This window comes from Trichosurus vulpecula, chromosome 4, assembly GCF_011100635.1.
Source record: "Trichosurus vulpecula isolate mTriVul1 chromosome 4, mTriVul1.pri, whole genome shotgun sequence".
NCBI lineage: Eukaryota > Metazoa > Chordata > Mammalia > Diprotodontia > Phalangeridae > Trichosurus > Trichosurus vulpecula.
The window spans coordinates 126225505-126243107 of record NC_050576.1 but is presented as its reverse complement, the minus strand read 5'-3'; the positions used below and the strand labels follow the sequence as shown (position 1 = coordinate 126243107).

General features: G+C 37.9%; 1 pseudogene; it reads right to left on the bottom strand.

Moving 5' to 3' along the window:
* Positions 1–480: 480 nt before the first annotated feature.
* On the bottom strand, positions 481–1838 carry LOC118846830 (annotated as a pseudogene).
* Positions 1839–17603: the final 15765 nt, after the last annotated feature.

Sequence of the window (17603 nt, the reverse complement as noted above, 5' to 3'; positions counted from 1 at the left end):
CCTATTCACTGAATGGGCATTACCATACTCAAAGTGAGTACATGCAAAGGCCTTAGCTGGAAAAGGCCAGTGTCTCCCATTGCATCCTGGGTCATTTCCAGTCATCCTGATGAATATCTGGTCACTGAATCCAGATGACTCTGGAGGACAAAGTGAGACTGGTGGCCTTGCACATCCCTTCCCTCACTCAAATCAAAGTCCACTTCAAGTCATGTCATCATTTCCCTGATGCCATGTTCCTCTTCAAAAATGAAGGACAAACACAATCCTTTTTACTGGTAATTTGGAGTGTGCACTTACTTTTACTAACACAACATGGAGATAAATCCAAAAAAGATGATGAAGAATGAAATCTTCACATCATGCCAGTATAAAACTGGTCACAATATTCTATACAATGTAGAACGCTAAATGTCCATACACTGAAAGAGAGCTTGACAAAATTTCCTAAGATTCATCTTTACAGATGGAAAGAAAGCACTAAAGATGCAAACTATTGCAATCTATTCTCCTTCTGAACAGGATTTTTGAGATTTGTAGGCCATGATCATAAGTTTTTTGTTTCTTAGGGCCAAGGGGATGATGCCCTGGCATCACAGTCTCAGTGCCTCAAAAGCTAAAAGTATAGAGCCATGCAGTTCTATCATCTCTATTCTTATGGAAGTAAATAAAGATATGATCTGCTGAAAGCTGTGATTCTCCAAATTCAAGAAAAACTACAAAACTCTCTTTGCTCTCCTCAGGCAGAAGAACACCACCTTGAATTTCAATGTAGACACTTTTGTTGTCCAGTGCTGCTCTACGATTAATAAATTCAGTATCTGTAAGCCTGGACTGAACATTTAAAATTCTCCTTCTGTTATTAGATCTTAGTTCTTCCGCTACAGTCAACCAATTATCAGTGTACAATAAATTAGCTGAAAATTTTTCATCTCTCTGATTATTTCCTTTTCTACTTGGGATTCTGAGGGGCATCAGAAGCACCACTAAGGCCCTGGACCCAAGTTATCAGAGCAATTATAGAAAACTCTTGACTCCCTATATGATTGTAATGGAATACTGCTGTGCTATAAGAAATGATGAGCTCAATGATCTTAGGAAAAAAGATGGAAAGATTTGCATGAAATAATGAAGAGCGAAATGAGCAGAAACAAGAGAACATTGCATACAGTAACAGAAATATTGTTTTAAGAACAAATAAGTGAACATATAAGTCATTTTGACTATTATAAATACTCAAATTAACTATAAAAGACATATGAAGAAAGAAGCTATGTGCATCCAGAGAAAGAACTGAAAAATAGAAGTATGTATAGAATAATTTTATATACACATTTAGATATGTATGTGTCTATTTGTGACTAATGGTAGCCATCTCTTGGATGGGTTGGGGGAGGGAATTGGGGGAGGGAAGAGGAAAAAGAAATTTAAACAGAAAAAAAGGAAGAGGAGGCTCACCATGACTAGTTAACAACTTTTTAATTCATTCCAGTTCTGGCTCAGCAGCCAATCAAAAATTAATTCCTTCACCATATGGTTAACATACAAGAATGTCTGTGTGTCCTCCAAAGTCCAGTGATGACATTAACCACACATAATCATAAGGGTTGGGCTTGGCTAGTCTCCATATTATTGGTATAGCTGATATGGATTGTGATGGGGAATTTTTCTTCTTAATGTCTGGCAAAACAGCGGCTGTTGAGGATCAGATGAAGGGAAGACTGAATCATTTGGGGGTGGGGTGGAGAGAGTGGTCCAATGCCAGAAAACCTCTACTGAATGTCCCTGGGCTGCTACTGCTCATCACTGGCCAGCCAAAGTTCTTTCCACTGCTCCATATTGTGTCTTAGAGTTATATAAATTATCTGTGGAGGCTTCTTGCTCTCTCTGTAGTAAAGCAAGAGAGCCAAATGTGCCCCATCCTTATTATGCTTGCATTACCTGACTCCAAGGGTTAATATGAGGAAAGAATTTGGTAAACCTCAAAGCACTGGATAAATGTATTATTCTTATTAGTCTTGGCTCAGACTATATTATCAGTGTGACTTTGGGCAAATCATTAAAATTTTTTCTCTGATGATTTATGAGATCAATCATCAATTGAAGATGTTAAGTGGTTAATCGATTAGTTAAGGTTAAGTTAATTAGTTAAGTTAATTAGTTAATAAGTTAATCAGTTATGATTAGGTTAATGTGATTAGTTAAGCCCCTCCTTATTCTAAGATCTTATGATTCTAAGTCATCATGGTGTTACAGAAACTGGACTGGACCAGACGTCAGGAGTTTTGATCTCCAGTCCTGGCCCTGTTGTGTGATCAGCTAACTTGTTTGATGAAATTGATACACACAGAAACAGTATTTCCAAATTCACAATATATAAAATGAGGGGGAGATGTCCGGTCTACTGCTTAAACTATATAACTGAGAGATAAGGTGGTCTAGTGGCTTGACTAACATACTCAGTTTCAGAAACATCTGGGTTTTAATTCTGCCTTGAAAGCCAGCTTGCTGTGTGACCCTGAAGCATGTCATTAAACTTCACTCAGTTTCTTCATCTGTGAAATGGGGATAATAATATCACTATACTGTTAGAGTTGTTGTGAAATAATGTATTTGAAGTGTTTTGTAAACTTTACTTACTATGATTTTATCTAAGCTAACCACTCCGGGGCTGCCAAGTTTATTTTCTCCAGTTCAGCCTTTGGAGGACAAAGGGACCTGATTAGAGTGTAATGTCTTTTGATGATAATCTGTCCTCTCTTCACCTCTCCCCCACACTTCTAAGTCTCCCGTTGGTGGGGAAATTACTGAAGTCCCTTTCCCAAGGTTATTGGACTTATTTCAATGGGTTTCTCTAGACCTCGTTGTAGGCTCATTTATTTAGTTAATTTATCCTGGACTCTATCACTCCCCCTCTCCACCAAAGAAAGAAGAAATAAAAAATGAGTTTGCATAGGCATTTACATTGCAGCTAAAACCACAGAACTAGTAGCTGAATGCAATTAAAGTGAAAGAGTTCACAGTTAAGATTCAATTTAATTATTGCTCATTTTATGTAAATGAGACAAGCAGCCCAGTGAATCAACGGATCATTTTGGTTTTGGCAGCTCATCAGCTGCATATATAAATGCTGGTTCTCTTCCTTGTTTGTGAAATTCTCAACTGTTTTCTCCAAGGAATAGAAGAAGGTTCCTGGAAGTTCAAGGACTGACTCAGAGAATTCACCCCACCTTTCCCCAGAATCCAATACTGAGTTTTGTCCCATCTGATTTCCAGCAGTGAATTCATGTTATTTCTCATTGTTCCATGCAGCCAAATGAGGACTCCAGGTAAAAGACTCACTTGTACAAATTTCTCGGAGATAAATCTAAGGACTCTCTCTCCACACACATCCTGAATAAATTAATGAAAAAAAATGTGGTTCTAAAATGGGACAAGATCATTTGGTGGTAGCTTGGAACCTTGGTCATGATTTTCCTATTACAGGTTTTGCCTGACAGTGATACTTCCCAAGTAAAATAACAATAATAATAATAATCTCCTAATATTTATAAATAGCTAATAAACAATACTGACATTGGTCAGCAGCCTCTTCAGAAGAAAAAGTTGTATCATTCAATGAATAATAGATGATAGAGATTCAGGATGTCATTTTAGGAATATATCACCAAAACTGAAGTTTAGAAAACGTATGCATTGGCTTCAGATAATCTCTGAGATCTGCAGTTTTGCTGAGTATTTTGCATGTGTCAAAAAGGGGAATAGGAAGACGTTCCATCACATGGATAGAAATGGTTTCCTGGGCAGATGGGTCAGCCCACTCCTCATGGAAAAGTGTACCTTCTGTTTCTTTTGTCTTTCCTCCTCTCAGAGCCTGGTATCAGGTTCTATACATGTTACTACCTTAATCACTGCTAGCCATCCTTTCAGTCAGGGTTAGAGGCATACTTCCCTGCTGGAGTTGACTGGAATTATTCTCTTCCTTCTCAGATTTCCCATAGAATCTTATCTGGATCCCTCCTTTGTCTCTATCACATTCTTAAGAAAATACAGGAAGATGAAAAGTTATCAAGAATTCACTAACTCCTTAAAAAGAATTTGTATTTTGTTAATCACAGCAACTGCATACATTTGAAAAAAAATCATATGTGAATATATGATATCATTTATCCAGTCTAGAGAAGGAATGTCTTCTTATCTATTACACTGAGCATTATCACATATTAGGTTAGAACTAAGTAAAGATAGAAATCACATTGCATCGTGGCCTCAAATCCTTATGTGCACCAAGCATTAATTCTGTGGACTCCCAAGCGTCCACAGTCTACAGGCTGGATATCACTGCTCCTCTGATCCAGTGATGTTTTGACTGTGAGGTTTGGGGTGCAAAGAATGGCATCCAGGAATGTGTCATTACACTCTCTTTACAGGGCTAGGTTTATGAGTCTAATGCTCCAGGGGCTATTTATTTCTCCTGCTGAAATTTTGCCTGTAATTAGGATACACTGCCACCAGGTGGGCAGTGGTGCTGTGGCCTTTTATAGCCTGTTGCCAAGATGTGGTTATTTGAGAATGATTAGGATGTTTGCCCACTCAATTATCTTTTTGCTAAAACAAAAATAGAACCCTTTATTAAAACCACTGAGCAAAGCATTAAAGATTAAAATAGACCCCCAAAGCAAAAATTTAAAAACAAGCACGTAGTAATAATTAGCATGCCTTGCTCACCAGTCCTTGAATAATTTTAAATTACTATAATTACTCTAGCATTTTCAATATACTCTTTAAAAAAACAAATTTATGGTGATGGTTTTTCTTTTTGTTTTTACTTCACCTAGAATCCCTGTTGCCTCTTCCTCCTAGTCCCTCCCCCCAGCGGGCTTATCTGACATATCAATTCACTTTTGATCTTTGTCTTAGAGTCCAATCTCTCTGATGGTGACTTTATGCCCCCATGCTGGTCATGTGTACACACACACACACACACACACACAGAGGCCATTTCCATGAATTCTTAGAATCATATATTTGGAGCTGGACCTTAAAAGCTATTGAATCCAACCCCTCATTTTACATATGAAGAAACAGGTTCATAGACTCGCGTAGGGTCACATAGCTAATAAGTGTCTGAGGTAGTATTTGAACTCAGTTTTTCTTGACTCCAAGTTCAGACTGTGGCTCTGTGAAATTATAAATGTTCCCTGGCAGGCATGTCTTATAAGCCTAACATCTATAAGCACTTTATCCTGAATTCACTGATTAGATCAATTAAGTTAAGCTTCAGAGAACACAGGAGCAGTAAATTTTCATAGAGGTGAGAAGAGAAAAGAAAAAGTTCAAATGATATGATGCTACAGGAGAGGGTGGATTCTAGGGATCTCCTGGATCCATGGGATCACCATCCTAGGGAAGGCATGAGGATGCTGCTCACACTTCTGGGGAATTGGAGCAGGTAGTGACAGGGGAACTTATGTGATAAGCAGATAAACTTACCTTGGGTCTGACTTCCACTCTATACCCCTCTGATTAACCTGAGCAAGTGGGAACCCTATGGAGCTAGGCCTAGGATTGGGATGACTCAAGGATGCATAGACATATTACTATGGCCTCAAGTAGTCATAGCATCTCCCATCAACCCCAATGCCACAAATCTCTTTCCTATATACAGGAAGAGACTACAACCATCCTTAGAATACCACTTGCAGTGATGAACAACTGAGCTCTTGTTTCTTCAGTCTTATATTGACTACAGCTCACTGAAGGGATGGAGGAACTTGGCATTGCTGCTGGGCACTAAGCACTAAAAAATCTCTATTCTGAAACATGAAAATGATGCTCTCCATGATCCACAAGAAACATGTCACTTAACCTCTTGAGACTCAGTTTCTTCTTCTGTAAATGAGGATAAAAATACCACAAAAGTCTATTTTTCTGGAATCATAGAGCTGGAGCTGGAAGGAACCTTAGAGACCATCTAATACAACCCTCTTTCCCATTTTATAGATTAGCAACCTGAAGCCCAGGTTGTTTTTTGCCCAAGGGCATGTAGGTTACATCAGAAGTGAGAGCTGAAACTCTGGAATTCACTGGCTTCAGAACCAGGGCTCCATTCACTTACTATACAGCTCAAAGGAAATGCATGTAAAATGCTTTGTAAACTACAAATGTTGTTTATTAGCATGAATGAATTAAAAAGCATTTATTAAGTGCTTACTAAATGCTTAGTAACTTTGTTTAAGACCAAATATAAACCTTGGCTCAGAGTCAGGTGTATGCAAGTCTCTTCTTATCTGTGGAGATTGATAGCTTAATGCCCCCCACCTGGACATAGAATGGAGGAAGTTGCTGAGAGCAGGAAAGAAAAGAGATCTGGCTTTTCTAGCCTCTAGCTTTGAGAGGGAAGATTCATATTTCCAACTTCTCTTCAGGTTGATGAAGGAAAAGAAAGACCTCGGGAAGAAGCCAACATGAGAGGAGCCGGTAGTCTCTATCATTTCTCTATCCTCAATGTGCTAGACCAGAAACTTGGGAAATTTGCCCTTGGGTGATATCTGAGACTTTTTTTCTTGATCTGAGTTATCTCACTCCCAATGGGAGAGCTAATTTATTCTTTGTATATATTATACTCTGGTATATACTTCTCTACTTGTGCTTTCTCTGATTTCTATTTCGTAATCGACTTAGATAAATGAGTTTCCTTACTATTTGCTATGTGTGTTCATTTTAGAACTGGAATTTTATGGGAAAGCATTCAAGCCTCAGATGTAGAAGTCTTCATTCTCATTAAGGAAGAGTGATCAATTTAGCTTGAACCTAAAAATTAAATGCCCCAAACTAACAATATTTAAGAGAATCAATAGATATAATTATATACAGGATTCAATAAGCATGACAAAAATCTGTCAGCTAATAGGAATGAACTTCCTGCTTGGCATCAAATAATTTTATTGATATTCAATCCTTTCAGACACTTTGTGACCCTATTTGAGATTTTCTTGGCAGACACTGAAGTGGTTTGCCATTTCCTTCCCTAGATCATTTTACAGATGAGGAAACTGAGGCAAACAGGTTTACCCAGGGTCACTTAGCTAGCAAGTGTCAGAGGCCAGATTTGAGCTAGGGAAGATAAGTCTTCCTGACTTCAGGCTCAGCACTTTATTCACTGTGCCACCTAGCTGCCCTTCATATCATTTCAGCTAGTAGATTTCAATGATAATTAGCATTTAGTTTTAGCAGGGGTTTCAAACCTTTTTTTTGTATGTTGTAGACCTCTTTGGCAGTCTCATGAAGCCTTTGGACCCCTTCCCAGAATAATATTTTTAAAAGAATAAAATAAAATACATAAGATTTTAAAGAAAACCAATTATATTGAAATTCAGTGTTTTTTTAAAGCTCATGGGCCCCAGGTAAAGAATTCCTAGTCTAAAGCCTATAATGTCATTGCTTGATTGTTTGAACATCTTATCACTTTCTCTGGAGGGGTGAAAGGGAGAATGACTTGGTAGATTTACTCAATTATTTAGTTCATACACTTAGAGAGAAGATCTTTGTTTTCCTTTTGTCTGTCTGATTGGACAAAGTCAGTGTAGAGATGAAATGTGAAATAGCTAATTAGCAGCTTTGCAAACACTGTGTTCAGTCAAGGGTTCAACATGAATCTCCTGAGTGATAATACTGGTTCTGGTAGTACTAGAGTAATTGGTTATTCTAGTACTGACAAGTTACTGGACTCTGTTCTGATTCTCTACGATTCTTTATTGTTTGTCCTTCCATTTTCTATGTAAGAATAAGCTGCCTGTTCTACACATAATTCATCTTTATTTGTTGGGTGCTTTTTTTTTTTATCTTCTCCCCCATGATGGGGAAAACCTTGGACTTTGAGCCAATAATCTTTCCACAATTTATCAACTCTAGGAGTAATACTGCCTTCCCCCAGTAGCCAGGGTGGAGATGATGAGCCAGGAATGTAAAATTAGGGAACCTACTTCCTTGATTGAAAAGTCAGTCAACCCAGAGCAAGGAATCCATTTTATAATTGCATGGCTGGATACAAAGCTGGAGGGTGGTGGTGATGCAGCTAGGTGGTGTAGTGTATAGAGCTCCAGGCCTGGAGTTAAAAAGACATGAATTCAAATCCAGCCTCAGGCACTAGCTGTGTGATCCTGGACAAGTCACTTAACCCTGTTTGCCTCAGTTTCCTCATCTGTGAAATGAGCTGGAGAAGTAAATGGCAAACCACTCCAGTATCTTTGCCAAGAAAACTTCAAATGGGGTCATGGAGAGTCAGACACAACCAAAATGACCAAAGAACAACAACAAGGCAGAGTTGGGAGGAGCGGGCCTCCTGAGTCCTTGTGAGCCCTAGCAGGGTTGTCTCTGCTTGCCTTTAGCCTACATTTATCATTCTACTTCACCTGCTCTATAGTTTTCTACCAAACGACCTTCTTGCTCTGCTTAAGCGTGACATTCCATTCCTGTCTCGTGTCTTTACGTAGGCTGTGTGCCACCTGTGTCTAGAATGCATTCCTTCCTTACCTCCAAGAATCCCTAGTTTCCTTTGAAACTCAGCAAAAATGCCACCTCCTCCATGAAGCCTTAGATACTCTCCCCAGTTACTAATGCCCTTCCCCACACCATGCAGAGACCTACCATTTCTGTGTGCCATATATAGAGATATGTGTTGTTTCTCTAGACAGATTCTGGTTCCTTGAAGAGAGACTTTATTTTTTGTATCCCCAGTATCTATCTTTTTTTTTAAAAGAGCAATATCTCTCTATCTCTCCAGATTTCTTCTTCCTTTCACTCTCTCTACCCCTAATAAAAAAAGTTAAAATCCCAGTTTCAGAGATTGCTAAGGGATCATAGAGACTATGATATTATTGCTGTTGTCAGTTTTATCAGGGTAGCAAATTGCAAGCAAATTGACTTTCATTTCAGTGGGTCCCATATCTATGCCCCAGCCCAGGAAGGATTTACAGCAGAATAGTCCTTTGTTATATTGGTTTAAGAAAGATTTGGGTATTTCCTTTGAATTTCTAGCTTTTCAGCACAAATATACTTTCCTATAGGATTTTGGCAGCAGGGATTTGGAGAAAGGTAAAACCAGATTCATTTGGAACCTTCTGAATTACCCTCAATTTCTGGACCTAGTTCATTTTCTGGGCAACCTGAGATATCCCAATGAAAATGGTAAGCGTGCTTTTCTGTCTCTTGGTTTGTTCAGAGCTCCAAAGTGGCAAAAGACTGAATGAAGGGCCCAGAAATGAAATCTCTATACTCGTAAAATCTGCAAAAGACAGTCTTTGGTGTGTCTTCTGAAGCAAACCCGATTTATAGTAGGGATACATCTTGAAGCAGGGAATTGATCCAATTTGTCAGTCAAACAGTCAATAAACATGTATTATTCCTCTGTTCAGGAAGAAATATCTCATTTTTGAGTTCATGAGGTAGGTAACTACTGCCAAAAGTGTTCCACTTCAACAGAATTATAGGAATAAAAACCTAGGTTGTATGTATTCTTAAACATAGACTGGAGGCCTTATATTTAGAAAAAAAAAGGTAAATAAACCTGAACCCTGGTTAGGGTTGTACCAAGTATTCTTAGAGACAAAATTACATCAGAATGACAGAGAGCTACATATTGGAATCTTGTTCGTTCTTTTAAGCTATAAACTTATATAAACATTCATAATCCCATGCTTCCTTCAATAATTGTTGAACAAATTTAGTTAAATAGAATCACAATGTGATACATCCCAAAGGAAAACAACCTAGTTAACACACTTTATAGGTAAACTAATTCAGTTACAGTTACTTGTAGAGGGTTCACAATGGACTGATTGAGAGGGGAGATTTTAAATGCCTCATGGAGGGAGACCTCAGCTGAGCCTTGGGCAGCCTTGACTCTCTTTTAGCTTCTTATCTGAGGAATCTTGAGGCCTTTCAGTAAATTTTCCATCCCTTGGGAACAGGACCTCAATAACCTCCTAACCAGCATAAACAGCACTGACCGTTTCCCCATATCATAAAAAATTTAATAAAAGGAAATCACAGACAAAAAATTATGATCCACAGCCTTAGGCATTGTGCTAAGTGATGGGAATACAAAGAAAGGTAAATGACAGTACCCTGCTCTCAAGAACCTCACAATATAATGGAGGAGCAAACTAGCAAACAACTATGTCTAATCATAGCCTGTATGCAGAATAACATGGAAATGTTAAACACAATGGAAGGCACAGAATTGAGCTGTTCAGATCATTCAGCCGTGTTTGACCTCGTTGTTGATCCCATGGACCATAGGATGTCAGGCCCTACTGTACCTCACTATCTCTTGAAATCTGACCAAGTTCATGTTCATTGTTTCCATGACACTATGCGTCCATCTCAGCCTATGCCATCCTCTTCTCTTTTGCCTTCAATCTTCCCAATATTCCAATTTCGTCTTCTCCAATGAGTCCCATCTCGTTGGTTGTTGTGTGGCCAAAAGTATTTCAGCTTCTGTTCCAGTATTTGACCTTCCGAGTGAGTAGTCTGAATTAGTTCTTTAAGTATCGACTGGTTTGATCTCTTTGTTGTCCAAAGGACTCTCAAAAATCTTCTCCAATATCATAATTCAAAAGCTTCGAATCTGCAGCACTAAGCTTTCCTTATAGTCCAACTCTCAGAGCCGTATATTGCTACACTGGAAAAACCTAGTTTGGACTATATGGACATTTGTTGGCAAGGCAATGCCTCTGTTTTTAAGTAAGCTGTCCAGATTTGCAATGGCTTTCCTTCCAAGGAGCAAACATCTTTTAATTTCATGGCTACAATTGCCAGCTACAGTGATCTTTGAGCCCAAGAATATAAAGTCTGAAACTGCTTCCATTTCATCTCCCTCTACTTGACAGGAAGTGATGGAACTAGTTGGAAAGGTCTTAGGTTTTATTTTTTTTATGTTAAGCTTTAAGCCAGCTTTTATATTCTCCTCTTTCACCCTCATCAAGAGGCCTCTTAATTCTTCTTCACTTTCTGCTATCAAAGTAGTATCATCTTCATATCTGAGGTTGTCGATATTTTTCCTGTCAACCTTAATTCTGGCTTCTGATTCATCCAGCCTTGTATTTCACATGATGTACTCTGCATATAAGTTAAATAAGGTGACAATATACAGCCTTGTCATACTCCTTTTTCAATCTTAAACCAATCAGTTCCATATGTGTTTTTAACTGTTGCTTCTTGACCCACATACATGTTCCTCAGGAGACAAATAAGATGATCTGATACTCCCTTCTCCTTGAAGATTTGCCACATTTTGTTGTGATCCACGGTCAAAGGCATTAGTGTAGTCAATGAAGTAGATGCAGATTTTTTTTTTCCTGGAACTCCCTTGCTTTCTCCATAATCCAGCAAATGTTGGCAACTTGGTGTCTGGTTCCTCTGCCTCTACAAAAACCAGCTTGCCCTTCTGCAAATTCTCAGTTCACATATCGCTGAAGCCTAGCTTGCAAAATCTTAAGCATAACCTTGCTGGCATGTGAAATAAGAACAATTGTTTAGTCACTCGAACATTCCTTGGCATTGCCCTTCTTTAGGATTGGGACATAAAGTGATATTTTTCAATCCAGTGGCCACTGTTGAGTTTTCCAAATTTACTGGCATATTGAGTGCAGCACTTTACCAGCATCATCTTTTAGGATTTTAAACTGGAACTCCATCACCTTCACTAGCTTTATTGTTAGCAATGATTCCTATGGCCCATTTAACGTCATTCTCTACAATATCTGGCTCTAGATCAGTGACCACACCATCATGGTTATTGGTGATGTTAAAATCTTGTGTAGTTCTTTTGTGTACTCTTGTTGCCTCTTCTTCTGTTTCTGTTAAGTCCCTACCATTTTTACTTTTTATTGAGCTCATTTTTGCATTAAACATCCCCTTGATATCTCTAATTTTCTTAAAGAGATCTCTTTCCTGTTGTATATCTATTTCTTTGCATTGCTCGTTTAAGAAAACCTCCTTATCATACAGACTTCACAATAACCTGGAAAGACCTACATGATATGATGCTGAGTGAGGGGAGCAGAACCAGGAGAACATTGTACACAACCACAGACATACTGCTTCTGTGATGACTAACCTTGATAGACTTGGCTCTTCTCAACAATACAAGGTTCAAAGACAACTCCAAAGGACTCATGATGGAGAGGGCTATCTACATCCAGAGAAAGAACTGTGGAGTCTGAATGCAGATTGAGGCAAAGTATTTGCTCTCTTTTTTCGGTTTTGTTTCTTCTTTCTCATGATTAATTCCATTGGTTATAATTCTTCTTTACAACTTGACTATCGTGTAAATAAGTTTAATGCAGAAGTATATGTAGAACATCTATCAGATTCCATGCCATCTTGGGGGGGAGGGAGGAGGAGAGGGAGGTGAAGAAAATCTGGAACTCAAAAACCTGTGGAACCAAGTGTTGCAAGCTAAAAATAAAAAGTCTTAATTAAAAAAAGAAAACCTTCTTATCTCCATTTGCTATTCTCTGCAATTCTTCATTCAGTTGGGTATATCACTTTCTCCTTTATCATCTTTCCTCAGCTATTTGTAAAGCCAGAATTAAAGGGGATCAGGAAAGGCTTCTTCTAGAAGGTAAAATTTTGTGGGGGAGTTGAAGGAAGCCAGGAGGTAGAGGCTGAGCAGAGATGGCATTCCAAATATGGAGGAGAGCCAGTGAAAATGCCTGGAGAAGGGAGATGGAGTGTCTTGTTTAAGGAATACCAAGGAAGCCATAAAAGAAGTCACTGGAAAAGAAAGATCCAACTTCAGGACTCAAGTTTACTCCTGAACATCCTGATTGTTGATGTAGTGATCAAACTTGCTGATTTCCTGACTGATTGTCCCTGACTTCTTCCAGTCAGAAAGAAAGGGTTCAAACCTTGCCTCAGATACTTCATAGGCAGGTGACCTTGAGATAATCACTTATCCCATCTGATTCTAAATTTCCTCATATTTAAAATGGAAATAGTAATACCAGCCATATAGGAGTGTTGGAATGATCAAATGAAATAAAAATAATAATTATATAGCCTTTAAAATTTCAAAAATATTTATATACATATAATATATACATATATTATTTATACATATGCATCTGTGTGTACATATGGGTGTGTATATATATATGTATATACATACATATATATATGTATTTGCCTATATCATCGGCTCATTTGATAGTAGGGAGGGGACAGATCCAGGTACCCCTAATAATTATAGTCTTTTAGGTAATCAATCAAGCAACCAACACGTATTAAGTAACCCAGGATACAACTACAAATAATGAAACAAACCCTAATCTCCAGGAGTTTAAAAGAAACACAATGAAATATTAAAGTGTCTAGTGGTTTCTAGGCATAGCAAGGGTTCAAATCTTTCCTCAGATACTTCATAGGTGTATGACCTTGAGATAATCACTTATCCCATTTGATTCTAAATTTCCTCATATTTAAAATGGAAGGGTTAGAATGATCAAATGAAATAAAAATAAAAACTGAAGTTTCAAAATATTCACATACATATTATATATACATTATATATACGTATGCATCTGTGTGTACATATGCATATATGTGTGTGTATCTATATACGCACCTATATTATCAGCTCATTTGATAATGGATAGGGGATAGACCCGGTACCCCTAATCATTAAAGTCTTTCAGGTAGTCAATCAAGCAACCAACACATGTTAATTAACCCAGGATACAACTACAAATAATAAAACAAACCCTAATCTCCAGGAGTTTAAATTAAAAGAAACACAGACAATGAAGTGTTAAAGTGTTGAGTGATTCCTAGGCAAAGCACTTTTCAAGCTTTAAAGTACCAAAGAAATGCAAGCTATCATTCCTGGCACAGATGAGCAGGAAGTGGACAAACAGATCAAGATGGCCTCATGGAATTTAACTGAATTGGATACCATAGGCTACATCTCTCTCTCATCTCCCCAGATACCTTATGACATAGCTGGTTTTCATGTTTCCTGACATTTGAGCTTCCACTATGTCATTAATTATTTATTGATAAGGTAGATTTACCACTTGGACCATTATTTAGATAACACTACCTTCCCAGTCTTTCTTCCCTCCCAAGTCTGACTGTTAGTGTCTTCTCTCTGAGATTACTTCCCATTTATCTAATATGTATCTTGTATGTACATTGTTTGCGTACTATTTCTCCCACTAGACTGTGAATTCCCAAAGAGCAGGAACTTTGTTTTTACCTTTCTTTGTATCCCCAGTCTGATGGCATAGTAGGTGCTTTATAAATGTTTAATGTTGTTGATGGTGATAATGATGAGGCTTAAAAACTCAAAGGGACCTTAAAGATCATATAATCTAGATTCTATAGACTAAGAAAGTAAGACCAAAGAAGAAGAAAAAAAAACTAAATGATTTGTTCAATTTATCCTCTGCTTCTGTGGATGCTGATCCCTTCATTCTGAGGGAGTAGCAACAGATACAGATAAGGTCACCTTCCTGAATCATAATCCCTATGGCCCTGTTGCAGAAATACTGCCTCTTACAAAGCATGCGTTTGGTTTCCCTCTGACTTTACCTCTGGGTTCCCAGTTTGACTCTTAACACCCTCCCCCTCCTCCCTCTCTTCTATTTTATTCCCTATATTAATTGGTTAGTAGCTAATTAATAATTAATTGGGTTATAGCCATCTTTGCCTTCAGAGCAGGACTCAGGTTCCTCATGAACATTTTACAAATGATATAAATTCTTTTTTTGTTGCATTTTTTTGTTTTTAGTTATTTTTGAATTTATTTAGTATTTTATTTTCCCCCAGTTACATGTAAAAACAATTTTAACATTTGTTTTTAAAACTTTGAGTTCAAAATTCTTTCCCTCCCCCCTTTCTCTCCCCACACCCACCCCATTGAGAAGGCAAGCAATTTGATATAGGTAGTGATGCAAAATATTTCCATATTAGTTGTGTTGCCAAAGAAAACAGACCAAAAAAACACACCTCAAGAAAAATAAAGTTTAGGAAATATGCTTTGATCTGTATTCAGACACCATTTATTCTTTCTCTGGGGATGGAGAGCATTTTTCATAATAAGTCCTTCAGAGTTGTCTTGGATCATTGTATTCCTGAGGATAGCTAAGTCATTCACAGCTGATCATAAATGATATTATTCTTAATTAAACAAATGAGCATTCTACTTGGTGAACAGGGTCTGAGGGTAAGGTAAGGAGATAAGAGGAATGAATTCCATGAGAGATGTTATTTTTGTGGTGATGGTGGTGGTAGTGATCACAACTGTCAATTATTCTATCATTGTGAGTATTATCTCATTCTCATATTTTTGGGTGAAGTTCTAATAGGAATATTATTAGAACAAGTACTTTTACAAGCATTTATATTTTATGTTTGCTGAGAAGATTTAGCAGTAACTAAAGTATAAAAACCCTCTTCCCTCCCCTCCTCAGGTCCCCTCAGGTTTCACACTCACCTCTAAACACTCAATCCTTGAGATGAGCAAGCTCAAATCTAAAGGGGTAACTACCAAGCATACCTCACCAAATTTAATTGTGGGTCTTTAAGTAGCTCCATTACTTGAAGACCACAATATCTTGGCTGTTGGGCTAACTCACTATCAGCCTTAGTCAAGTAAGTCTCTTCTCAAAACTGGACCCTCAGTGGGTTTGGCTACTTCAACTACTGACATGCTCTACTATGAACTCTGATTTCTCTAAGCACCTCTGGAGATTATTCTAACTTTCTGAAGTTCACAAGGTTCTAACCTGGTTGGTTTTATATCTATTACTTCTTCACCAGGGAAGAAGATACATGACAAAGATGGAAAAAGAGACAGAGACAGCCAAACAGTGAAGACAGGGGAGCCAATGACAATCAACAGGCTGCTGCCAATTCCTCAGCTGCTAACTTTCCCTCTACTTGGAACCTTAGAGCAGAGGAGTCCAAATTGTGGTCTGCAAAACTTCTGAGTCCTGCCCAAACTTGATTAAAAGGTAATTGGGAAATGTTTAAGAAAATAAAAATAAAATACAACATAGATAATGTTAATTCATGGTTAACTAAATCAATATGCTACCCACTGCTATCTGTTTCTATTTCATTCATGCCAGACTCTTCATGACCCCATTTGGGGTTTTCTTGGCAAAGATATTGGAGCGGTTTGCCATTTCCTCCTCCAGCTCATTTTACAGATGCGGAAACTGAGGGAAACAGGGTTAAGTGACTTGTCCAGCATCACACAGCTAGTAAGAGTCTAAGGTCAGATTTGAACTCATGAAGATGAGTCTTCCTGATTCCAAGCCTAGTGCTCTATCCACTATGCCACCTTCAGTTTCATACCACTGCCTGAAATCATTTTTTTTCTTTCTCTTCACTTAAAAACCCTGGAAGAAGAGAGAGAACCTTCAGCTGTTCAGATGTTCTCTGTGCACGTTCAGTTCTGCTTTTACTCCATGCGCTGCCTTAATATTTTGATGTTTTTTGTTTTATATCTTTTCCTGTGAATCTAGAATTTTTAATATACTTTTGTTTTCCAAATTTCACTCTGTATACTTTTTTTTACTTTTAATTGGGATATGGTAATTAAGTTTTCTACTGTACATAGTAGCTGAAAATTGATATGAAATACCAGTGCCATCCTTTATATTTTCTATAACTTTTTCAATTCACTTTTGTCATGGAGGTGTTTGATAACCTATCTTTAGCAGTACAACTTGATAGATACACCTTTCTGGAGACATTTTTTGCCATGACCAAAAAAAAATTCTTGAAGTATTTTATGGTTCTCCCTTTTCTTAGACATTCAAATTTTTTCACAACCTAGACTCATCCTGTCTTTCAAGGTTGATCATATGTCATTCCCCTTCAGGTACCAAAATGGTTTACTTGCCATTCCCCCTATGCAATATTCCAACTCCTTACTTAATGCCTTTGCATAGATAGCTTGCATTACACCCGAAATGTCCTCCTTTCTCACCTATGCCTTTAGAATTCCTTGGGTCCCTTCAAGGTTCAATTCAAGCACCAATTCTCAAAAAACTTTCCTAGTTTTCCTAAGAAAACCTGTCCCAACTATGACTTCTGTTCATTTATTTTGTTGATATTCTGAATTCATTTATCTGGGAATGCAGTATTTCCCCTGGTAGGTTATAAGCTCCTTGAGAAGAAGGATTGTCTAGCTTTCTTTTTCTTTTTTTTTGTAACTTTTTTAAAATTTAATTTATTTAATATATTTAGTTTTCAGCATTGATTTTTACAAGAGTTTGAATTACAAATTTTCTCCCCATTTCTGCCCTCCCCCCCACTCCAAGATGGCGTATATTCTGGTTGCCCTGTTCCAAAGTCAGTCCCCCCCTCTGTCACCCCACTCCCCTCTCATCCTCTTTTCCCTTCCTTTATTGTAGGGCAATATAAATTTCTACACCCCACTCCCTGTATATCTTATTTTCTAGTTGCATGCAAAAACTTATTTTTGGTTTTTGAACATGTGTTTTTAAAACCTTGAGTTCCAAATTCTCTCCCCTCTTCCCTTCCCACCCACCCTCCCTAAGAAGTCAAGCAATTCAATGTAGGCCACA